The following is a 19588-nucleotide window of genomic DNA, read 5'->3' on the forward strand; positions in this document are numbered from 1 at the left end:
TGCTGTTGTTATCACCCCAGCAGCGGGGTACCCAGGACAACTGGCCTCTCTTATTACCCATGGGTTTGGACACTGCTCCGTTCAGGACCTAAGGGCCTCAGGAGGTACCGGCCTGGCTTGCTAGTCTTTCTGCTGGCCCTGTAATGATGGCTAACATTTTCTGAAGGTGTACTTGGACCAGCAATTGTTCTACCCACTTTGAATCCTCACAGATCCCCTCTGAGGTGGTTACTACTCTCGTCTTTACCTTACAGGTTAGGAAGCCAGGGCACAGTGGGGTTAAGTCACTTGACCAAAGCCAGTGTTGGCTGGTAATCAGAAGGGGGTCCGGGTTGGGTTTCATGGCCAGATGCATAAGGGCAGTGCCACAGGACCTGTGCTCTTTCTTGTCGAAGGAAGTTTTTAATATGTAATTTCAGAATGTTAGCATCTAATGCGGTGCTGGGAATTTGGGAAACAAATGAAAGACCACTACTGAGGAACAATAAGGGGCAGAGAGAAGCAGGTCGGAATGTGTTTCTGGCGCAGGGAGCAAAGGCATCTATGGTCAGCCTCTCACTGGGATGAAGTGTGTCAGCCGAGATTAAGACAATGGTCTAGGCCTGTGTCCGCTACATTTCCTCAGACCCTGTGTTTCCCTCTCCTCCAGGCTCCTGCCTAGCTGACTCCTCCGGATTTTCTGAAGAGCCTCTGGGTCTAGATTTCTTCCTTTCTCTTTCTACCGTTTCCAACACAAGAACTGTCGTTAGCGTTTACGGAACTCAACACTGTGTGAAGCACTGTGTATACCATTTATTATTTGACTCCAACAGCGACTCTATGAAATATGCACTATTATTTTCTCCAGTGTATGATGAGCGAGATGAGGCTCAAAGAGGTTAAGAGATTTGCCCAAGGTCACATCTCTAGCCCACAGGCAGGGAGCACAGGTTTGAGTCGAGGCTGGCTTCCTCCAGAACCCAGTTTTATCCATTTGCGATCAGATTAAAATGGACATTAAGTTTGACCTTGGAAGGAAAAAAAAAGTGAGAAAACCTGTGGGGATTATTAGCAACATCCCAGCCCAAATGTCTTAATCCCCCATCTCAGTAAATGACCCCAGTATGCCTCAGGCCATCCAGAAACCCTGACCCCTCTATCCTCAAGTGTAATTCATCATCCACTCTTGTCAATTCAGCCTCCTATGTAACCCCTGAATCCACCCACTTCTTTGTCTGCTCTCTGCTCTGGTCCGGTCGTCATCCCTTCTCACCTGGCCTGCTGCCTCCTGCATGATCTGGCCTCTGCCTCTTTCTCTTGCCTCTTTTCTTACCTCTCGCCCATCTACTCTATGAAACAGTTATACTGAACCACTTCGAGGTCTTCTCAGATGTTGTGTCCTGTCACCTGTCTCATGCAGGTCGCTAGATAAACTGTTCCCTCTGCCCATGCACTTTCCCACAGTTCTCCTCGTTGCCTGGCTAACCCCACTAATTTTTCAGGGCTCAGCTTAGATGTTACTTCCTCTGAGAATCTTTTGCTTAGTCCCCCAAGTCTCAGTTAAGGGTTCCTGTAACACCCACCTAGCTTGAACTTCACCCATAATACCATGTCCATTTATTCGTTTATATTTGCCCTTAAATTAAAAGCTCAATGACGGCAGGGTTCATCACTGTCCCCAGTACTTAACGCAATAGATATTTGTGGAGTGAATGAATATATACATGTATTAGGATTCTCTAGACAAACAGAACCAATGGGATGTATATAGAGAGAGGTACATTTATTATGAGGAACTGGCTTACATGATTACGGAGGCTTTCATGTCCCCAAATCTCAGGGTGAGTCAGCAAGCTGGAAACCCAGAGAGCTGATGGTGTGGTTCCAGTTGAAGGCCAGCAGGCTTAAGACCCAGGAAGAGCTGATATCTCAGTTCAAGTCCACAGATGGGAATAATTCTCTTAGTCAGGGGAAGGTCAGCCTTTTTGAGCTATTCAGGTCTTCAACTGATTGGGTAAGGCCCACCACATTAGGCATTTACTTTACTTCACTCAGTCTACTGGTTTATACATTAATCTCATCCAAAAACACCCTCACAGAAACATCCAGAATGTTTGACTAAATATATGGGCCCCCTGTGACCCAGTCAAGTTGACACATAAAATTAACCATCACAATACATGAGTGAGTGAATGAATGAATGAATAAATGAATAAACAAAAGAATGAGCAAATGGTCCCAGTATTCTCTACTGGTCCCCAGCTAACTGTATGCAACTCCTTTGTTCTCTCCCTCCAAAGTCACTGCCATTGGTCAGCAGTGGGGAAGGTAAGATCTAGACTTTTAGTAGCTGAAGAATAAAAATGGAGTGTCTGCTCTTCTGGGAGTTCTCTGCTTTGATTGCCCTATTCTCTTTCGTCTGCAAACATACTGATTCAAATTCCAAAAAAGTATGAGGTCAACCCCCAACTCCCACCTCAATCCCACTCCACTTCCAACCATACCTGGGAATGGTGATCACTGCACCAGGTGGGCAACATCTACTCTACTACACTTCCCTCCTGTTAAATACCAACAGAAAAGGTTAAATATGCAACAAAAAAACCCCAGAGATACCTGTGTACACCAGTGAGAACACCCAGAATGATTTTGTCCCCAGCACAAAAGCACCATTGTTATCTGCCTTCTTCTGTCCTTCTGTTCATATAGTTATATTACCCAGAGACTTTATTTATTTTTAAACATCTTTATTGGGGTATAAATGCTTTACAATGGTGTGTTAGTTTCTGCTTTATAACAAAGTGAATCAGCTATACATATACTTATATCCCCATTACCTCCTCTCTCTACCAAGAGACTTTTTTTTTTATAAACATTTATTTAAATACTTAAAGACAGTGATATTGACTAATTAGACTTGGAATCAAATTGCCTCTGTTTCCTTTCTTCATTTTATTTTTGTAAGTCACAAATTTTCATTTTTCATACTTTTTGTTTTGTTTTGTTTTGTTTTGCAGTACGTGGGCCTTTCACCGTTGTGGTCTTCTCCCATTGTGGAGCACAGGCTCCGGACGTGCAGGCTCAGCGGCCCTGGCTCACAGGCCCAGCCGCTCTGCGGCATGTGGGATCCTCCCGGACCGGGGCACGAACCTGCATCCCCTGCATCGGCAGGCGGACTCTCAACCACTGCGCCACCAGGGAAGCCCTACCAAGAGACTTTAAATCAACATTCAAACACTTATTGAGTGTCTACTATGTGGCAGGCACTGGTCAAGGCCTGAGTGATACAGCAGGGAAGAACACAGACAAAATCCAAGTCTTTATGGAACATATAGGGAAGGTAAATATCCAGATCTGATTATTCTGATTGATTTTTTAAAAAATCAATCTATTTACATTATAGCATGCTAGTGCTTACTTTTTACCAAAGAAACTGCTCCTGGCATAAAAACTTGGGGCAAACACCTTCCACTTACCTAGCTCAGGCCTATCCTTCCATATTTCACATGGCATAGTATAGCTACTAGAGCAACTCCTGCAAAATCTCTATTATACAGCACGATGCCTGGCACATGAAGACTTCTTTTTCTAGTAGTAGAAAGGCTTGTATTGATTTATCTATCCTTTCTGTAGTAGATTGCACAAACGACCACAATTCCTCACTCCTCCCCGTATTCACGTCCTGTTCAATGTGGCTTTGCAGCCCTTCCCATTAAGAGATGGAGTCAATTTGTCCTCCCCTCAGATCTGGGCTGAACTTGTGACCTGTTTTGGCTAATAAAACTCAGTGGAAGTAATGGTGTGCCAGTTCTGAACCCAGGTGACATGAGACCTTGAACATTTCCACTCACTCTGGAAACCTGTCCAGCTGCTGTGTAAACAAGACTGTGCCAGTCAACTAAGGATGAAAGGCCAAAAAGAACAAGACAAGCTATCCCAGCTGGGGTCCTGTAGATTAGACAGACCTCAACTAAGCTGGATGCTGACTGCAGATACACATGAGTGAGCCCCAATGCTACGAGAAGAACTGAGAAGCTAAGCCCAACCCAAACTGCTATGAAGAACTATGAGCTAAATAAATGGCTGTTGGTTTGAGCCACAGAGTTTTAAGGTAGTTTGTTACACAGCAGAAGCTAACTGATACACTATTTGGTTCCTTCCTCTTGTGAGCAACAAATCAACTACCACATTCTTATAAATGTTAGGATGGCTACAATGGGGATACCATCTGTATGCAAAAATAGATAACCCTGGTCCATAGCAAGACTGTAATCATAACTCGACTTCAGAACAAATGGAACTAACAGATTTTGGCAAAATCATGAGCTGCCGTTTTAAAGTGCAGAAATTCATATTTTTCTTTAAATTCACATATCTCTTTTTAAATTGGAAGACAAATTGAATTTGGAAGACTGTATCTATTTGGATCTACATTTACCAAGCTTCTTGATGAAATTCAGCCTTTTTTCCTCATTCCTAAATCCTTTACTTTAATAGTAATTGGTTTATTTACTTATTTTTGCCAAAGATAGGATATCTTTTAAGTGCTCTGACCAAAACAAGATAGCACATTCCTTGAGTTTAGGTCTTTGTAAGTTAAGTAAAAGTTCACTTCCATTTAGCTATCTTGAGAGTCTGAACATTCTTTAGATTTTCTTTGATAAAGTTCTCTTTTAATTTTTGGCCAAATTATATTCAATTCCAAGTTAAAGATAAAGAAGAATTCTTGAGCTCTTTTAGTTCTCTCTTTGTACAAATCAGACTTTTTTTTTAATATGGAACAATGGCACTGGACTTATTTGATCACTAAAGTAATCAACTGAAGGCCCAAAGCTGGAGGGGTTGGATAAGTAAGTGTCAGAATGCTTTTATTTATAGAGTGACATCAGTTCTGCATGTCAATGTCTTAAATGCTGAATCCTACTCTTCTCCACTCCTGCATCAATTCCGCAGCTCCAGGACATTGTACTTTACTGCTCTTAGATAACTATCTAAATTGCTCTTGAGCACCAGTACGTTGTTCTCCCTGGGCCCTATCTAGGTCTCTTGAATTCTAGACTGCAGTTTATAGTGGATGCTGATATAGTCACCTCTTTCTGGGGCCATCCTGGACCTGACCATCCCTAACTGCTGTTACATGTGTTGCAGTGTGCCAAGTTCTAAGCACACCCTAGTTTATGAGATGTCAATGGACTGTCTACATCATCGTAGCCTACAAATTCTGAAATACAGAATGGGCCTAATCATCTCACGATCCCTTCATTCCAACCTATTTTATGACTGAGAAGAAATTACTTCAAGGAGGACCCAGTATTAGGACTCTTTTTATATCTGCTGGTTTCACAGAAAATGTTAAAAAGCTCCTGTCCTAGGCCACCCAGGGTATTTGGTTACCCAACCAAGATATAAACGCCTAGATTTTCTGCAGTCTCAATTGCCAGTCTCTCATTTGCTTCAAAGTGAGAAGGACATTTTTCCAAGTACAAAATATAAAAATAAAAATTGATATATAGAATCAACCATTTCCTTCCTTATCAATTTATGCATTTTAAAATGTGGCAAAAGATACTGTGAACTACCTATTGAATCAACCGTGAATGAAAAAGGGAAGGTATAGATATATTGTATTATTAACAGAACTGACTGTAAATTTGCCAGCAGTTTTATTTTCTAGCACTGAAGACACTGAGTCATCTTGAGGTAGCCCTCTGCTCTGGAACAGAGGTAGCAGCCAGCATCACTCGCCTTTCTTTTCCTCCCCTTCTTTCTCTCTTAAACACAGAGATGCAGTCTGGAGCATTAGAAGCCATCTTGTAATCATGAAACAAAAAGTATGGCGACAAATGCCAACACTAAAAATGGCAGGGAGGAAATACAGAAAATGCGTGGTCTTGGATGGCATCATTGCACAACTAACTGGACCACTGCCAGCAACTTCCCACCTCAGGATTCCTTGTTTTGTGAGAAAAATGAACTCTATTTCTTTAATCCTCTGTTAGGTCTTCTGTTATTTGCAGCTGAATATAGGGAAATTTTTACTTCTAGTGGTCACACAATGTTAGGAATCAGTTATAATTTGAACATTAAAGTGGTATTTTATTAATAGCCCTCACTGGTGACATAGACTGAGGTTTATTTTAGACATATTATAAATTAATTATTATACATACACTTAACCAGAACGATACCTTAATTATGTAGTTTGACCTCAACATGTATAACAACTTTTGAACACATCTATTATATATGATTTTCTCCTCTACAGGAAACATTTTTCTCTATCAGTAATGCACTATTAACATGATCTAGTTGTTGAGACATGCAAAAAAGCCTCAAGAGATCAGATTGGATGTTGTCATTGTTTTTGTTGAAATGGAATTCAACTTGTAAATATAATTATCCTTGGTTGTTAGAGCGATCACTTTTCATTTGAATTCTAGTCGTGTCTCTAGAACTTAAAAGGAAAGTGAAGAGTCTGAGGCAGGGTTTGGACATTCAGGTCATGACAAAAAGCAACAAGGGCTGGGGTTGGTTAGTACAGATAGTAGATGAGTGTGGAACACTTAAAATTAGCCTTCAGATCTATTAAGGGATATTGTTCAGAAAATGAGAGTCAGCTGTTCTCTGTCTTTTATGATGAAAACCCCCTATCAAGTGGACTTATGTTTTTGCATCTGGAATTCAGAGTAGCCAAAAAGTACTCCCTCTTGGAAGGTGAATATTGAATATTCCTCCTGGAATTGAATATTTAGATAAGATTTGGATCTTACTCTCTGGAGATAGTGGCTTAAATTTAATTGATTCTCCAAAAAAAAAAAAAACCAAAAGCAATTAAATTCTGGGTCTCCTTATACCTTTTATTAATAAACAAGTAAACAGGGATGCCTAGGATAGGGTCTCCCATGACCCCCATCACATGCAAAGATGCTGAGCATTTATTCTTTAGGGACACCCAGGGTCTGTAAGTAAGAAGCAAGGAGGCAAAGGCCATCTAAGGTGGGAGACAGGCCTTGAAGCCTTTTGGCTCTCTGCCAGCCCCTAGAGAACTGCCCCTTTCCTCAGGTAGGAGGTAAAGCAGCTCTCAGTGGATGCACTGGTGTCTGAAGTCATTAAACAAAACCCTGAGCTTCTCTAGTTCTCTCTCTGCACTCAGTCTCATCTCTGAGAGGGTGGTGTCTGTGTGGTCCTGCCTGAAGGTATTGGTCAGAACTGACTGATTTCTCCAGGATGGTTCTGTGATTTTATCAACACGCATAATTTGTAAGCTCTGGATTACTTTCCTCTTAGTAAACCTTTCCTAGTACTGAGTAAACATCTTCCTGGGGAGGGAAAGCAAAATATTGCCACTCTCAAATTATGTTCATGTGCTATGCAAACCTTTAAAGTCTCAAGGAAGGCTGGGTGCCTGACTTCCAGGGAAAATGTCAGTGCACCTTGACTTGAGTACATAAAATAACAGTTAACTGGCGCCATCTGGAGGGAAAGAGGAGTCTAAACAATAAAGAAAATTTGAAAAACTTAACTAAAAATATGACATAGAGTACCTCGGAGATATTGCAGGTTCCAGACCACCGCAATAAAGCGAGTGATGCAATACAGCAAGTCACATGAATTTTTTGGTTTCTCAGTGCATATAAAAGTTATGTTTATACTGTAGCCTATTAAGTGTGCAATAGCGTTATGTCTGAGAAAGCAATGTACATAATTAATTAAAAATACTTTATTATGGTAACTAGACTTATCACGATGATTATTTTGAAATGTACAGAAATACCGAATCACTATATTGTGTACTAGGAACTAACACAGTGTTGTAGGTCAATTATACCACAAAAACAAACAAACACACTCATAAGAGATCAGATGTGTGGTTACCAGAGGCAGGGAGTCGGGGGAGGAGGAACTGGATGAAGGTGATCAAATGGTACAAACTTCTAGTTATAAGAGAAATAAGTACTAGGGATATAATGTACAACACGATAAAGATAATTAACACTGCTGTACATTATATCTGAAAGTTAAGAGAGTAAATCTTGAGTTCTCATCACAAGGAAAAATTTTTTTCTATTTCTTTAATTTTGTATCTGTATGATATGATGGATGTTCACTAAACTTATTACGGTAATCATTTCATGCTGTATGTAAATCAAATCATTATGCTGTACACCTTAACTTATACAATGCTCTGTGTCAACTATATCTCAATAAAGCTAGAAGAAAAAAATTTTAATAAAGAACTCCCAGAGATTTAAAAAAAACTTTGTTGCTAAAAAGTACTAACCATCATCTGACAATGCAGGGTTGCCACAAACCTTCAGTTTGTTAAAAAAAAAAAATTATCTGTAAAGTGTAATAAAGCAAAGCACAATAAAATGACGCATGCCTGTAAGTCCAAACATTATAGGAAAACAATTTTTTTTCTTTCTAGGAATAAAAAATTTTAAGAGAATTTCCTGCTTTTCTCCTTCCTTCTCTGAATGCACCTGTACCAGTCACATTAAACTAGATATCTTTCTCCAAATCAGGCTCTGCACTCAGTCATGGGTCTTCATCACACACGGTGACACTCCCATTACCAACTGGTACCACTTGTTGTGCCCTGTTAGTCATATTTGAAATAAATCTTGGAATTATACCGTGTCTCAAAGTGTCATCCACTGATAATTTCCATCAGAATCACCTGGAATATTTAATAAAACTGCAGATTCATGGGCTTCAGTTTAGGCCTTCTGAATATGAATTTCTTTCATACTTTATTAGAATGATCAGTGGAAGGAAGTAAAGTTTGTTTTCTTATTTTATCAAACATTTATATAGAGAGCACTTGTTATGGGTTTGGCACTGTTCTGAGCCCTTTACAAATATTAATGTATCAATGCATGAGGTCTTCTCAACAACTGCAGGAATCTAGGTGCTATTATTATCCATCCCTGACTGATGATGGGAAAACCAAGATGCAGGGAGGTTAAGTAACTTCCCCAAGGTCACATGGCTAGTAAGCACATAGGGGATCCATTCAGGCATTCTGGCTCCGGAATATGAGCTCCTAACTACCATCCCAGGCTGCCTCACTTAGGTTAAATAATAGGAAATATTCTCATTTGGATTTTTTTAAACACTTCTATTTTGGCCTTCACATAATTTTAGTATATTTTTTCTATTTGCATCTAAAAATAGAAAATATAAATACAACTGTACCCAAGTAATGAAAACATACTGATATATTAGGGACTGTTCTCATTGCCTTGAATATAGTGATGAGAAATAGCAATTGGTTATAGTAATTAACATACACTGAATATTCGCCATGTTTTATGTTCTGTTGTAAGCAATTTATTTTTAAAAATGTTTATGCCCTCCCCTTGAGTGTGGGCTGGGTCTAGTGACTTGCTTCTAACCAATAGAATATGGAGAAGGGAAAGGACATCTGTTAGTAATTTATTTAATTTTTTTGAGTGTTCTAGAGATAGGTACTATTGTAACAGATAGGTTAAAAGTAATAGAATAGAAAAAGATATACCATGTTAATACTAATCACAAGGAAACTGAAGTGGCTATATGATTATCAGACAAAAGAGATTTCAAAGCAAAGGTCAGTTCATAATGATAAGTGGGCCCACTCATCAAGAAGACACAATAATCCTAAATGTTTACAAACCTAATAACAAAGCTACAAAATACATGAAGCAACAACTGATAGAACTGATGGAAGAAATAGATTAACCAACAGTTATAGTCAGAGGGTTCAACATGTCTCTCAATAAATGATAAAACAAGCAGACAGAAAATCAGTGAAGATATAGAAAACTTGAACAACACAATCAACCAACTTGACCTAACTGACATTCATAGAACTATCTACTCAGCAGTAGCAGAATATACATGTTTTTCAAATGTACAGGGAACATTTGCCAAGATAGATCATACTATGAGCCATTAAACAAGTATCAATAAATTTAAAGGGATTCATATCATACACAAGCATGTTCTCTTTCCACGTGGAATTACAGTAGAAGTCAACAGGAGAAAGATCTCTGGAAAATCTCCAAATATATGGAAAGTAAATAAAACACTTTAAAATAATATATGGATCAAAGAAAAGTCAAAAAGGAAATTAGAAGTATTTTCAATTGAATGCAAATGAAAATGTAACACATAAAAACTAATGGGAAGCTGCCAAAGCAGTACTTAGAGGGAAATGCATGGTATGAAATTTCTATATTAGAAAAGAAGATCTCAAATCAATGACCTCCATTTCCATCTTAACAAATTAAAGGGAAAAAAGAGTAAATTAAACCCAAAGTAAGCAGAAGACAGGAAATAATAAATATTATAATGGAAATCAGTAAAATAGAAAACAGAAAACAATAGAGTACATAAATTACACCAAAAGCTAGTTCTTTGAGATCAATAAAACTGATAACTCTCTAGCGAGACCGATAGGGAAAAGAGAGAAGATATAAGTGACATAATTACAGAGTTTACAGATATTAAAAGGACAATAAGGGAATATTACTAATTACCTTATGCTAAAAAAAATTAGACCCCTTTGATGAAATGGATAAATTACATGAAAGATGCAAACTACCAAAGGTCACTCAAGAAGAAATGGATAACCTAAAGAGCCATAAAGCCAATACAAAAATGAATTGTAATTAAATGACATCCCACAAAGAAAACTACAGGCCCAAATGGCTACACTGGTGAATTATACCAAACATACAAGGAAGAAATAATACCAATTCTTCAAAAACGCTTCCAGAAAATTAAAAAGAAGGGAATTCTCCCCAGTTCATTCTATGAGGCAAGCATTACTCTGATACCAAATCTAGACAAAGATATTTGAAGGAAACTACAGCTGATTTTCCTCATGAACATAGACAGAAATATTCTAAATGAAATGTTAACAAATCAAATTAACCGCATATAAAAGGATAACATACCATGACCAAGTGGAGTTTACCCTAGGAATGCAAAGTTGGTGCAATATTTTAAAAAATAAATCAATGTATTTTACCACACTAATAGACTAAAAAAGAAAAATCATATGCTTATCTCAATAGAAAATCAACAGGAAAATCATCTGACAAAAACTAACTTCCATATTCAACACATTGACCCATAGAGTCACTGCAATCCCAATAAAAATCTTCCCATGATTTTTTTGGTAGAAATTGATGGGCTTATTCTAAAAATAAGAATATTTTTATTCTTATCGAACATTAACTTATTTTAAGACAAGAAATTAAAACTATAGTATAATCAAGACAATATGGTATTGATGTAAAGATACACAGGTCAGTGGATCACAGAGTCCAGAAATAGACCCACATATATATGATTAACTGATTTCTGACAAAGGTACTAAAATAATTCAGTGGAGAAAGGATAGTGTTTTGAGCAAATGGTGAAGGAAAGAAAGAAAGAAGAAAGAAAGAAAGGGAAAGAAAGAGGTAGAAGGGAAGGAGGAAAGGAAGGAAGGAAGGAAAGAAGGAAGGAAGGAAGAAAAGAGGTAGGGAGGAAGGAGGAAGGAACACACACACAACTTTAATTCATTCCTTGTACCATATACAAAAGTTAACTCAAAATGCATCATAGACCTAAACGTAAAACCTAAAACTGTAAAATTCCTACAAGAAATAGTATGAGAAAATCTTTGTGACCTTGGGTTAGGCAAGAGTTTTTTAGACACAACACCAAAAGCACAATCTATGAAAGAAAAAAAATATATGTTGGACTTTATCAAAATTAAAAACGTCTGCTGTTTGAAGACCCTGTTAAGATAATGAAAAACCAAGTGGCAGACTAGTTACTAGTTTGTTAATGATAAATCTGTAATTTATCTGATAAAGAATTTGTATGCAGAATACATAAAGAACTTTCAAAACTTAATAACAGGAAAAAAAACAATAAAAAATGGGTAAAAGATTTAAACAGATACTTCATCAGAGAAGATATAAGGATGGCAAATAAGCACACGCAAAGATGCTTATCATCATAGTCTTTAGGGAAATGCAAATTAAAACAACAATGAGATACTAATACACACCTTTTGGAATGACTAACATTTGAAAGATGGGGCATACCAAGAGTTGACCAGGATGTAGAGGGACTAGAACTCTCATACACTGCTGGTGGGAATGTAAAATAGTAAAATCCTTTTGAAAAATAGTTGGCCATTTCTCAAAAACGTATACACCATATGACCCAGCCATTTCCATTTGAGGTATTTACCCAAGAGAAAATAAAGCTTGTGTCCATATAAGGATACATAAGTGTTTCTATAGGCTATATTAATCTTCTATTGCTGCATGACAAATGCCCACGAATTTTAGCAGCTTAAAAACAACATACACTTATCTCAGTTTCCATGAGTCAGGAGTCCAGTCATGGCTTAGCTGGATGCTCAGGATCTCACAAAGCTGCAACCAAGGTGCTGGTCGTGCTGCAGTCCTTTCTGGAACTCAGGCATTTTTCCTAACTCACATGGTTGTTGACAGATTCAATTTCTTGTGGTTATAAGGCCCAGGTCACTATTTTATTGCTGGCTGTCACCCAGAGGCTACTCTCAGCTCCTAGAAGCAGTGAGCAGTTCCTGGCCATGCAGCCTTCTTATTTTTACAACATGGCAGCTTACTTCCTCAAAGCCAGCAGGAGAATCTCTCTCCAGTATGCTAAAATGGAGTCCTATATAATGTAACATAATTGACAAAGGTGGCTATCCAATCACCTTTGTCACATTCTATTGGCTAGAAAAAAGTCACAGGTTCTGTTCACACTCAAGGAGAAGGGATTATACGAGAGCATGACTCACTGTGTCATCTTAGGGTGAAATTCCACAGCAGTTTTTATATTTGTAACAGTCTCCAGTTGGAAACAACTCAAATGTCCATTAACAGGTGAATGGATAAACAAATTGTGGTATATCTATATAGTAGAATACTACCCAACAATAAAGAAGAATGATATACACAAAACATGAATCAATCTCAAAATAATTGTGCTGAGTGAAAGAAGCTAGAAAAAACCAAGTATTTACAGTGTGATTCCATTTATATAAAAATCTGAAAAACACACACTAATCTATAATGACAGAAAGCAGATCAGGGATCAACCAGGAATGAGAATCAAGGGCAGGAAGTGCCCAGACAGGAGAGAGACATTACAAAGAGGAAGGAGGAAACTTTGGGGGGTGACAGATATATTCACAATCTGAATAGCAGTGATGATTACATGGCTGTATCATATATCAAAACTTATCAAACTGTACACTTGATCCTGCATGCAGCAACTAAAAAAAAAAAAGATCCTGCACACTGCTACTAAGGATCCCGCAACTGGCAATGAAGATCCCACGTGCCGCAGCTAAGACTCAGCTAACCAAATAAATAAATATTAAATAAATAGTTCAATTAATTGTATGTCAACCATACCTTACTGAAGCTGTTTAAAAAACAAACCAAAAAAATCTCTAACATCTTCTTCCAGAATGAATTCTCTCAAGATATTCCTGCTTGCTAATAAAAGCTTCCCTTTTTGTCACTTTTAAATTACCAATTTGCTAAGTTTTCCAAATTTATTTTTTACAGCAGATTCTAAGACAGTGAAACAGGAGCTTTTGTTTGAGGTGGAAAAACTGTGGCAACTGTTGCTATGTGAGTCTTATGAGATCCGGAAATGGAGTCTATCTGGTTGGCTTATACTTTGAAGGTTTAGTGGGAGAGTCAGATGTGCAAATGGACAATTTCAATATAATATAACTGCACACACCAACACACACTCTATGGAGAGCCTGGGGTGGGTATGTGGTGTGCAGAGAAGACTTTGTGGAGACAGCGCCTGAATTAAGTTTCAGGGGATGAATGGGAGTTGGCCAAGTGAAGAAGGGAAAAGGCATTCCACGTACAGAAAATGGCATAAGCAACAGCAAGGAAGCAGGAAAGAGCATGTTACACATGGGAAAGCAGAAGGAATTTAGGCACAAGGTGGGGAGTTGTGGTGGAGCAGGTTGGAGAGGGTGGGTGATGGCTGACATGATGGACATTATGATTTGGACATTACCTTTCAGGCAGAAAATTTCAGCACTCTGAAGAATTTTAGGCAGGTAAATGATATCACCGAAGAAAAGAATAATCTCATCTGTGGACGAAAAGGACTTCGTAATACACAGTGATGGTAAGGACCGGAATGAGAAGATGGATTTAAGACATCTAAAGGGCTTACAATATTTTGTAAGTCCTCGTGATCAACTGGCCATAAGTGAAAGAGAGAAGTCTATAGTGATCCCCAAGGTTTTATCTTGGGGTCCTTCCATTAACTGAAAAGAGGAGCACAAGAGGCAGAAGGAGGTCTTCTGGGGTGGGATGAAGAGAAAGAGATGAGTTTAAGCTGGGCTTATTGAGTTTCAGATGCATCGGGAAGTTGAAGCAAAGATGCCTTTTAAGGCAGGGAGAAAAAGGTCAGAGAATGAGAATACGCGTGGGTGGTACAACTCTCATGGTGGCGGGACTGTCCCAGAAAAATGTGTAGAGAAGAGCATTGGACTAGAGCCCAAAAAGCCTTCCACTAAGGGCTAGGGGTAGAAGGGAAATCCCTACTGAAGACCCCCAATGAACGGCCAGAGATACAGTGAAGATAACTAAATTAACTATCCTGTTCTGTTAACTAATGTCTACATTCCAAAGACTTGTTCTCTCCCTACCTCCCCCCACCACGCACTTTTGCTCCCAGTCTTCTGGTTGCAGGAAAAGTCAGCAACAAATGTAACTTCTTTGTCCTGAAAGAAAAGATTAAATAGACAAGACAAAATACAATATGCAGCAGCTGATATCACGGAAATATTTTTCGTTGACTGTTCTGGTCTTTTCGGGTTTGATTCCTCAGTGACTGCTATTTACCTGTTGACACTCCACATGCTTGTCCTCCTAGAAAACCACCAGAGGAGTCAGAGGCCCAGCCTCTCTTGTTGTGACCATCAGCTAGATGCATCTTTGAGCTACGGTCTATAGTTTCACTGAGGTACGAGATAGGCCATTCACAGTGGCCCTTTTATTGGATGTAGAAAGAACTGTAACTGTTACCGAGCTGGGTGGGGGTTGTGAAATTGTCTTTTCACTGTACTTTGACTCTGATAAAAGAAAGGGGAGATCCAAGATGGCTGCCGGAATTTTGTGGTCCTGGTTGGGGAGGATAACAACTGTCCGGCACTACAACCTGTTGAGGCCTTATTTTCTGAACTACCACAGGCAGACTTGGAAATATCTACCGGCCAGGGAAGTGCCCAGACATCAAAGTACGTATAACAGAGCTTCTGTCTTTTTTTTCATAAATACTAAAATCAGTTTCTCTAGAAATGAGGGAGAGACCTATTTAATACCTAGATCCAAGGTTGGATGGATGGATAGATAGATAGATAAATTTGTGGTGTTGTAGGGAGAACTGCGTGTGTAGGTAGGTAAACCTCAAAATAAGTCTCTCTTAAGGCAAGGCCATAAACATTAAAAAAGAGAGAGAAAAGTGATCAATAATATCCAATATAGCCTAGAGGCCCAGTAAGATATGGAATCTGTTGAACTGGAGCAATATGGAAGTTTTTGGTGATCATAGTGAATTTTAACCTAGTAGTATAAGCAGAAGATAGATTTTATCGTGCATTGGGTGCAAACATGAAGTGAACTACAGAAATACAGAGAGCAAATGATAGATTACTATTAATCTGAGAAATTATGAATGATATAGTGTTAAAGGAAGTAGAAACGCAGGGTCAAAGGTAGAGACACAGTTTAGAATAGGAGAGAACCAAGAATATTTGCAGATTGGGGTAACACAGCAAAAAGAGAGAGAGAAAATAAAGATATGAGAATCGGAGGGGATGGTTAGTTAAGGTCGAAGAGAAAATAGAGCATGGACTCTGGGAGAAAACAGAAGAGGAACACTGGTGGACTGGACAGGTGACATCTTGTCCCTTGAATACAGAGGAAACAAGATACTTCAGGCACATGGAGATCAAGGTATAGATCCCCTACTTGGGTTAATGTCCAGCCTCTGAAGCTCCTGAATGTTCCCCTCGAATACCAGCCTCTTCCTCACCCAAGTTCTGCCTGCAAAAATGTGTGTCCAGTAGCCTAACAATGCTGGGTATAACACCACTGATTGGAAAACCACAATGAACACTGCTGCTTGGCTAACTTAGGGTCAAACAATGAAGGACAGCTCAAAAAATCTAAAACAACATATTCGCTGATTTGCACTTATATTTCTAATTTGTTCTTGCAGTGATAGGATGAGACCAACTTGAAAAGAAAATGGAATCCAAGTTGTGAGAGCCTTCCAAAGTTGCTCCGTGAAGCTGAGCTGTGGTTGAGGCTGTTAATTTTTTAAATCCTCGAGCATTAGGCTTAGTCTTCCAAAGCATCTGTATCAAGAGTGTTGGTCCAGGCAACCAGATCTTCCACTTCTTCTTCCCATGGCTCATTTATGCTAACATCAACTGGTAAAACTTTTCTCTTCCACCGCTCCTTTGTTTCATCCGTCTTTGTGACGATATCTGTTTCAGTTTGTGAATCAGGAGAAGTTTGAACTATAATGGGAAATACAAAAAACAGCAATTTAATAGACATGGGCAGGAAAAACAATAAAAAGAAAGTGTCCCTGCATTTGTAGCATAATGCCTAAGATCATCTAAATGAATGCAAGTAACCTTTTTAAAGTTTCTAAATTTCACATTTTGCAATGAACTTATTTGTCATGAATCATTCTTTCCCTTTTGGTCAATCTTTCTATGTTCATACATGTACTGAGCCCCTGCTAAGTGCCAGTAGATGTGTAAGGGAAAAGGTGTCCATGAGTGATTTGGCAGCACAAGGATGGAATCACCATGTCTAAGTGAAAAAAGACTTGGACTTTGACAGGGAAGGAGAAATTTGCTAAACAGAGAGGGGCAGAGAAGGGAGATGGGAGCGCTTTAGATCAAGGACACGGCACAGACCAAGCCACAAAGGCATGAGAGAACCTGACAGCTTTGGAGGTAAACAGAGGTGACGCTTCAGTATTTATGCTCTGCCAGGTGCTGTGCTAAGCATGTGCTACATGTAAAATATAACTTAGACACAATGCTTATGATGGGCAGGTAATTATTACCTTTATTTTAAAGATGAGGAAATTGAGACTGAGTGGCCTGCAGTAACTTGCCCAAGGACGTCCAGTTAATAATAGTTAATTCTAGGTCCAAAGGATCCAAAATCACTGTGTTACAGTGTGTGGACAGTTCAGTGGAGCTGGCTAGTCAGGCTCAGACCAGGTTAGGAAAGCCTCATTTATCACACAAAGAAGTTTCATCTTTCTTGCATGGGTCTTGTAAACAGGGAAATAAATTGATTATATTTTAAAAGAAGAATATAGATAAAGTATCTATATTTCTCAATACTTCCACTCACCGAGGGGAACTTGCTTTCTAGGGGTGAACCCTAGTTGGTGCTATTTATGTTCTGCTACCCCTAAAACCCCACTGTACTCTCCCCTCCCTGCATAATTATTGTCACCTAATTCATTGCCCAGCATGCAGTCAAGGACAAATTCTGTTGGTTTCATATGTTTATTTCCCCAATTATGTACCAAATGAACCTTGTAATATCCATTGTCTTCCAGTTGTGCTATAGACAAGGGTTATGAATGAATTGTTCTCTCGGTCTCTTTGGTTTATGGAAAGATTTATAGAGGGATTTGAGTTTAGACAGCTGCCATCAGCCTATAAGAGGCCTGAGGTCTCTAAAGATTGAGTTCTTATTTTTATACTTTAATATTAATCTCTAGCTATTTTTTTTGTTAGTTTCTGCTTTATAACAAACTGAATCAGTTATACATATATATATGTACCCATATCTCTTCCCTCTTGCATCTCCCTCCCTTCCACCCTCCCTATCCCACCCCTCTAGGTGGTCACAAACCACCTAGCTGATCTCCCTGTGCTATGCGGCTGCTTCCCACTAGCTATCTACCTTACGTTTGGTAGTGTATATATGTCCATGCCACTCTCTCACTTTGTCACAGCTTACCCTTCCCCCTCCCCATATCCTCAAGTCCATTCTCTAGTAGGTCTGTGTCTTTATTCCCGTCTTACCCCTAGGTTCTTCATGACATTTTTTTTCTTAGATTCCATGTATATGTGTTAGCATACGGTATTTGTTTTTCTCCTTCTGATTTACTTCACTCTGTATGACAGACTCTAAGTCTATCCACCTCACTACAAATAACTCGATTACGTTTCGTTTTATGGCTTAGTAATATTCCATTGTATATATGTGCCACATCTTCTTTATCCATTCATCCGATGATGGACACTTAGGTTGCTTCCATGTCCTGGCTATTGTAAATAGAGCTGCAATGAATATTTTGGTACATGACTCTTTTTGAATTATGGTTTTCTCAGGGTATACGCCCAGTAGAGGGATTGCTGGGTCGTATGGTAGTTCTATTTGTAGTTTTTTAAGGAACCTCCATACTGTTCTCCATAGTGGCTGCATCAATTTACATTCCCACCAACAGTGCAAGAGGGTTCCCTTTTCTCCACACCCTCTGCAGCATTTATTGTTTCTAGATTTTTTGATGATGGCCATTCTGACTGGTGTGAGATGATATCTCATTGTAGTTTTGATTTGCATTTCTCTAATGATTAATGATGTTGAGCATTCTTTCATGTGTTTGTTGTCAATCTGTATATCTTCTTTGGAGAAATGTCTATTTAGGTCTTCTGCCAATTTTTGGATTCGGTTGTTTGTTTTTTTGATATTGAGCTGCATGAGCTGCTTGTAAATTTTGGAGATTAATCCTTTGTCAGTTGCTTCATTTGCAAATATTTTCTCCCATTCTGAGGGCTGTCTTTTGGTCTTGTTTATGGTTTCCTTTGCTGTGCAAAAGCTTTTAAGTTTCATTAGGTCCCACTTCTTTATTTTTGTTTTTATTTCCATTTCTCTAGGAGGTGGGTCAAAAAAGTTCTTGCTATGATTTATGTCACAGAGTGTTCTGCGTATGTTTTCCTTGAAGAGTTTTATAGTTCCTGGCCTTACATTTAGGTCTTTAATCCATTTTGAGTTTATTTTTGTGTATGGTGTTAGGGAGTGATCTAATTTCATACTTTTACATGTACCTGTCCAGTTTTCCCAGCACCACTTATTGAAGAGGCTGTCTTTTCTCCACTGTATATTCTTGCCTCCTTTATCAAAGATAAGGTGACCATATGTGCGTGGGTTTATCTCTGGGCTTTCTATCCTGTTCCATTGATCTATATTTCTCTTTTTGTGCCAGTACCATACTGCCTTGATTACTATAGCTTTGTAGTATAGTCTGAAGTCAGGGAGCCTGATTCCTCCAGCTCCATTTTTCGTTCTCAATATTGCTTTTGTTATATGGGGTCTTTTGTGTTTCCATACAAATTGTGCAATTTTTTGTTCTAGTTCTGTGAAAAATGCCAGTGGTAATTTGATAGGGATTGCATTGAATCTGTAGATTGCTTTGGGTAGTAGAGTCATTTTCACAATGTTGATTCTTCCAATCCAAGAACATGGAATATCTCTCAATCTATTTGTATCATCTTTAATTTCTTTCATCAGTG

General features: G+C 38.7%; 1 pseudogene; it reads left to right on the forward strand.

Moving 5' to 3' along the window:
• Positions 1 to 14152, forward strand: part of LOC115858346 (very-long-chain (3R)-3-hydroxyacyl-CoA dehydratase 1 pseudogene) — a 153240-nt pseudogene extending 139088 nt beyond the window's left edge.
• The last annotated feature ends 5436 nt before the right edge of the window (positions 14153 to 19588 follow it).

The sequence above is a fragment of the Globicephala melas genome, chromosome 1, assembly GCF_963455315.2.
Source record: "Globicephala melas chromosome 1, mGloMel1.2, whole genome shotgun sequence".
Lineage (NCBI taxonomy): Eukaryota > Metazoa > Chordata > Mammalia > Artiodactyla > Delphinidae > Globicephala > Globicephala melas.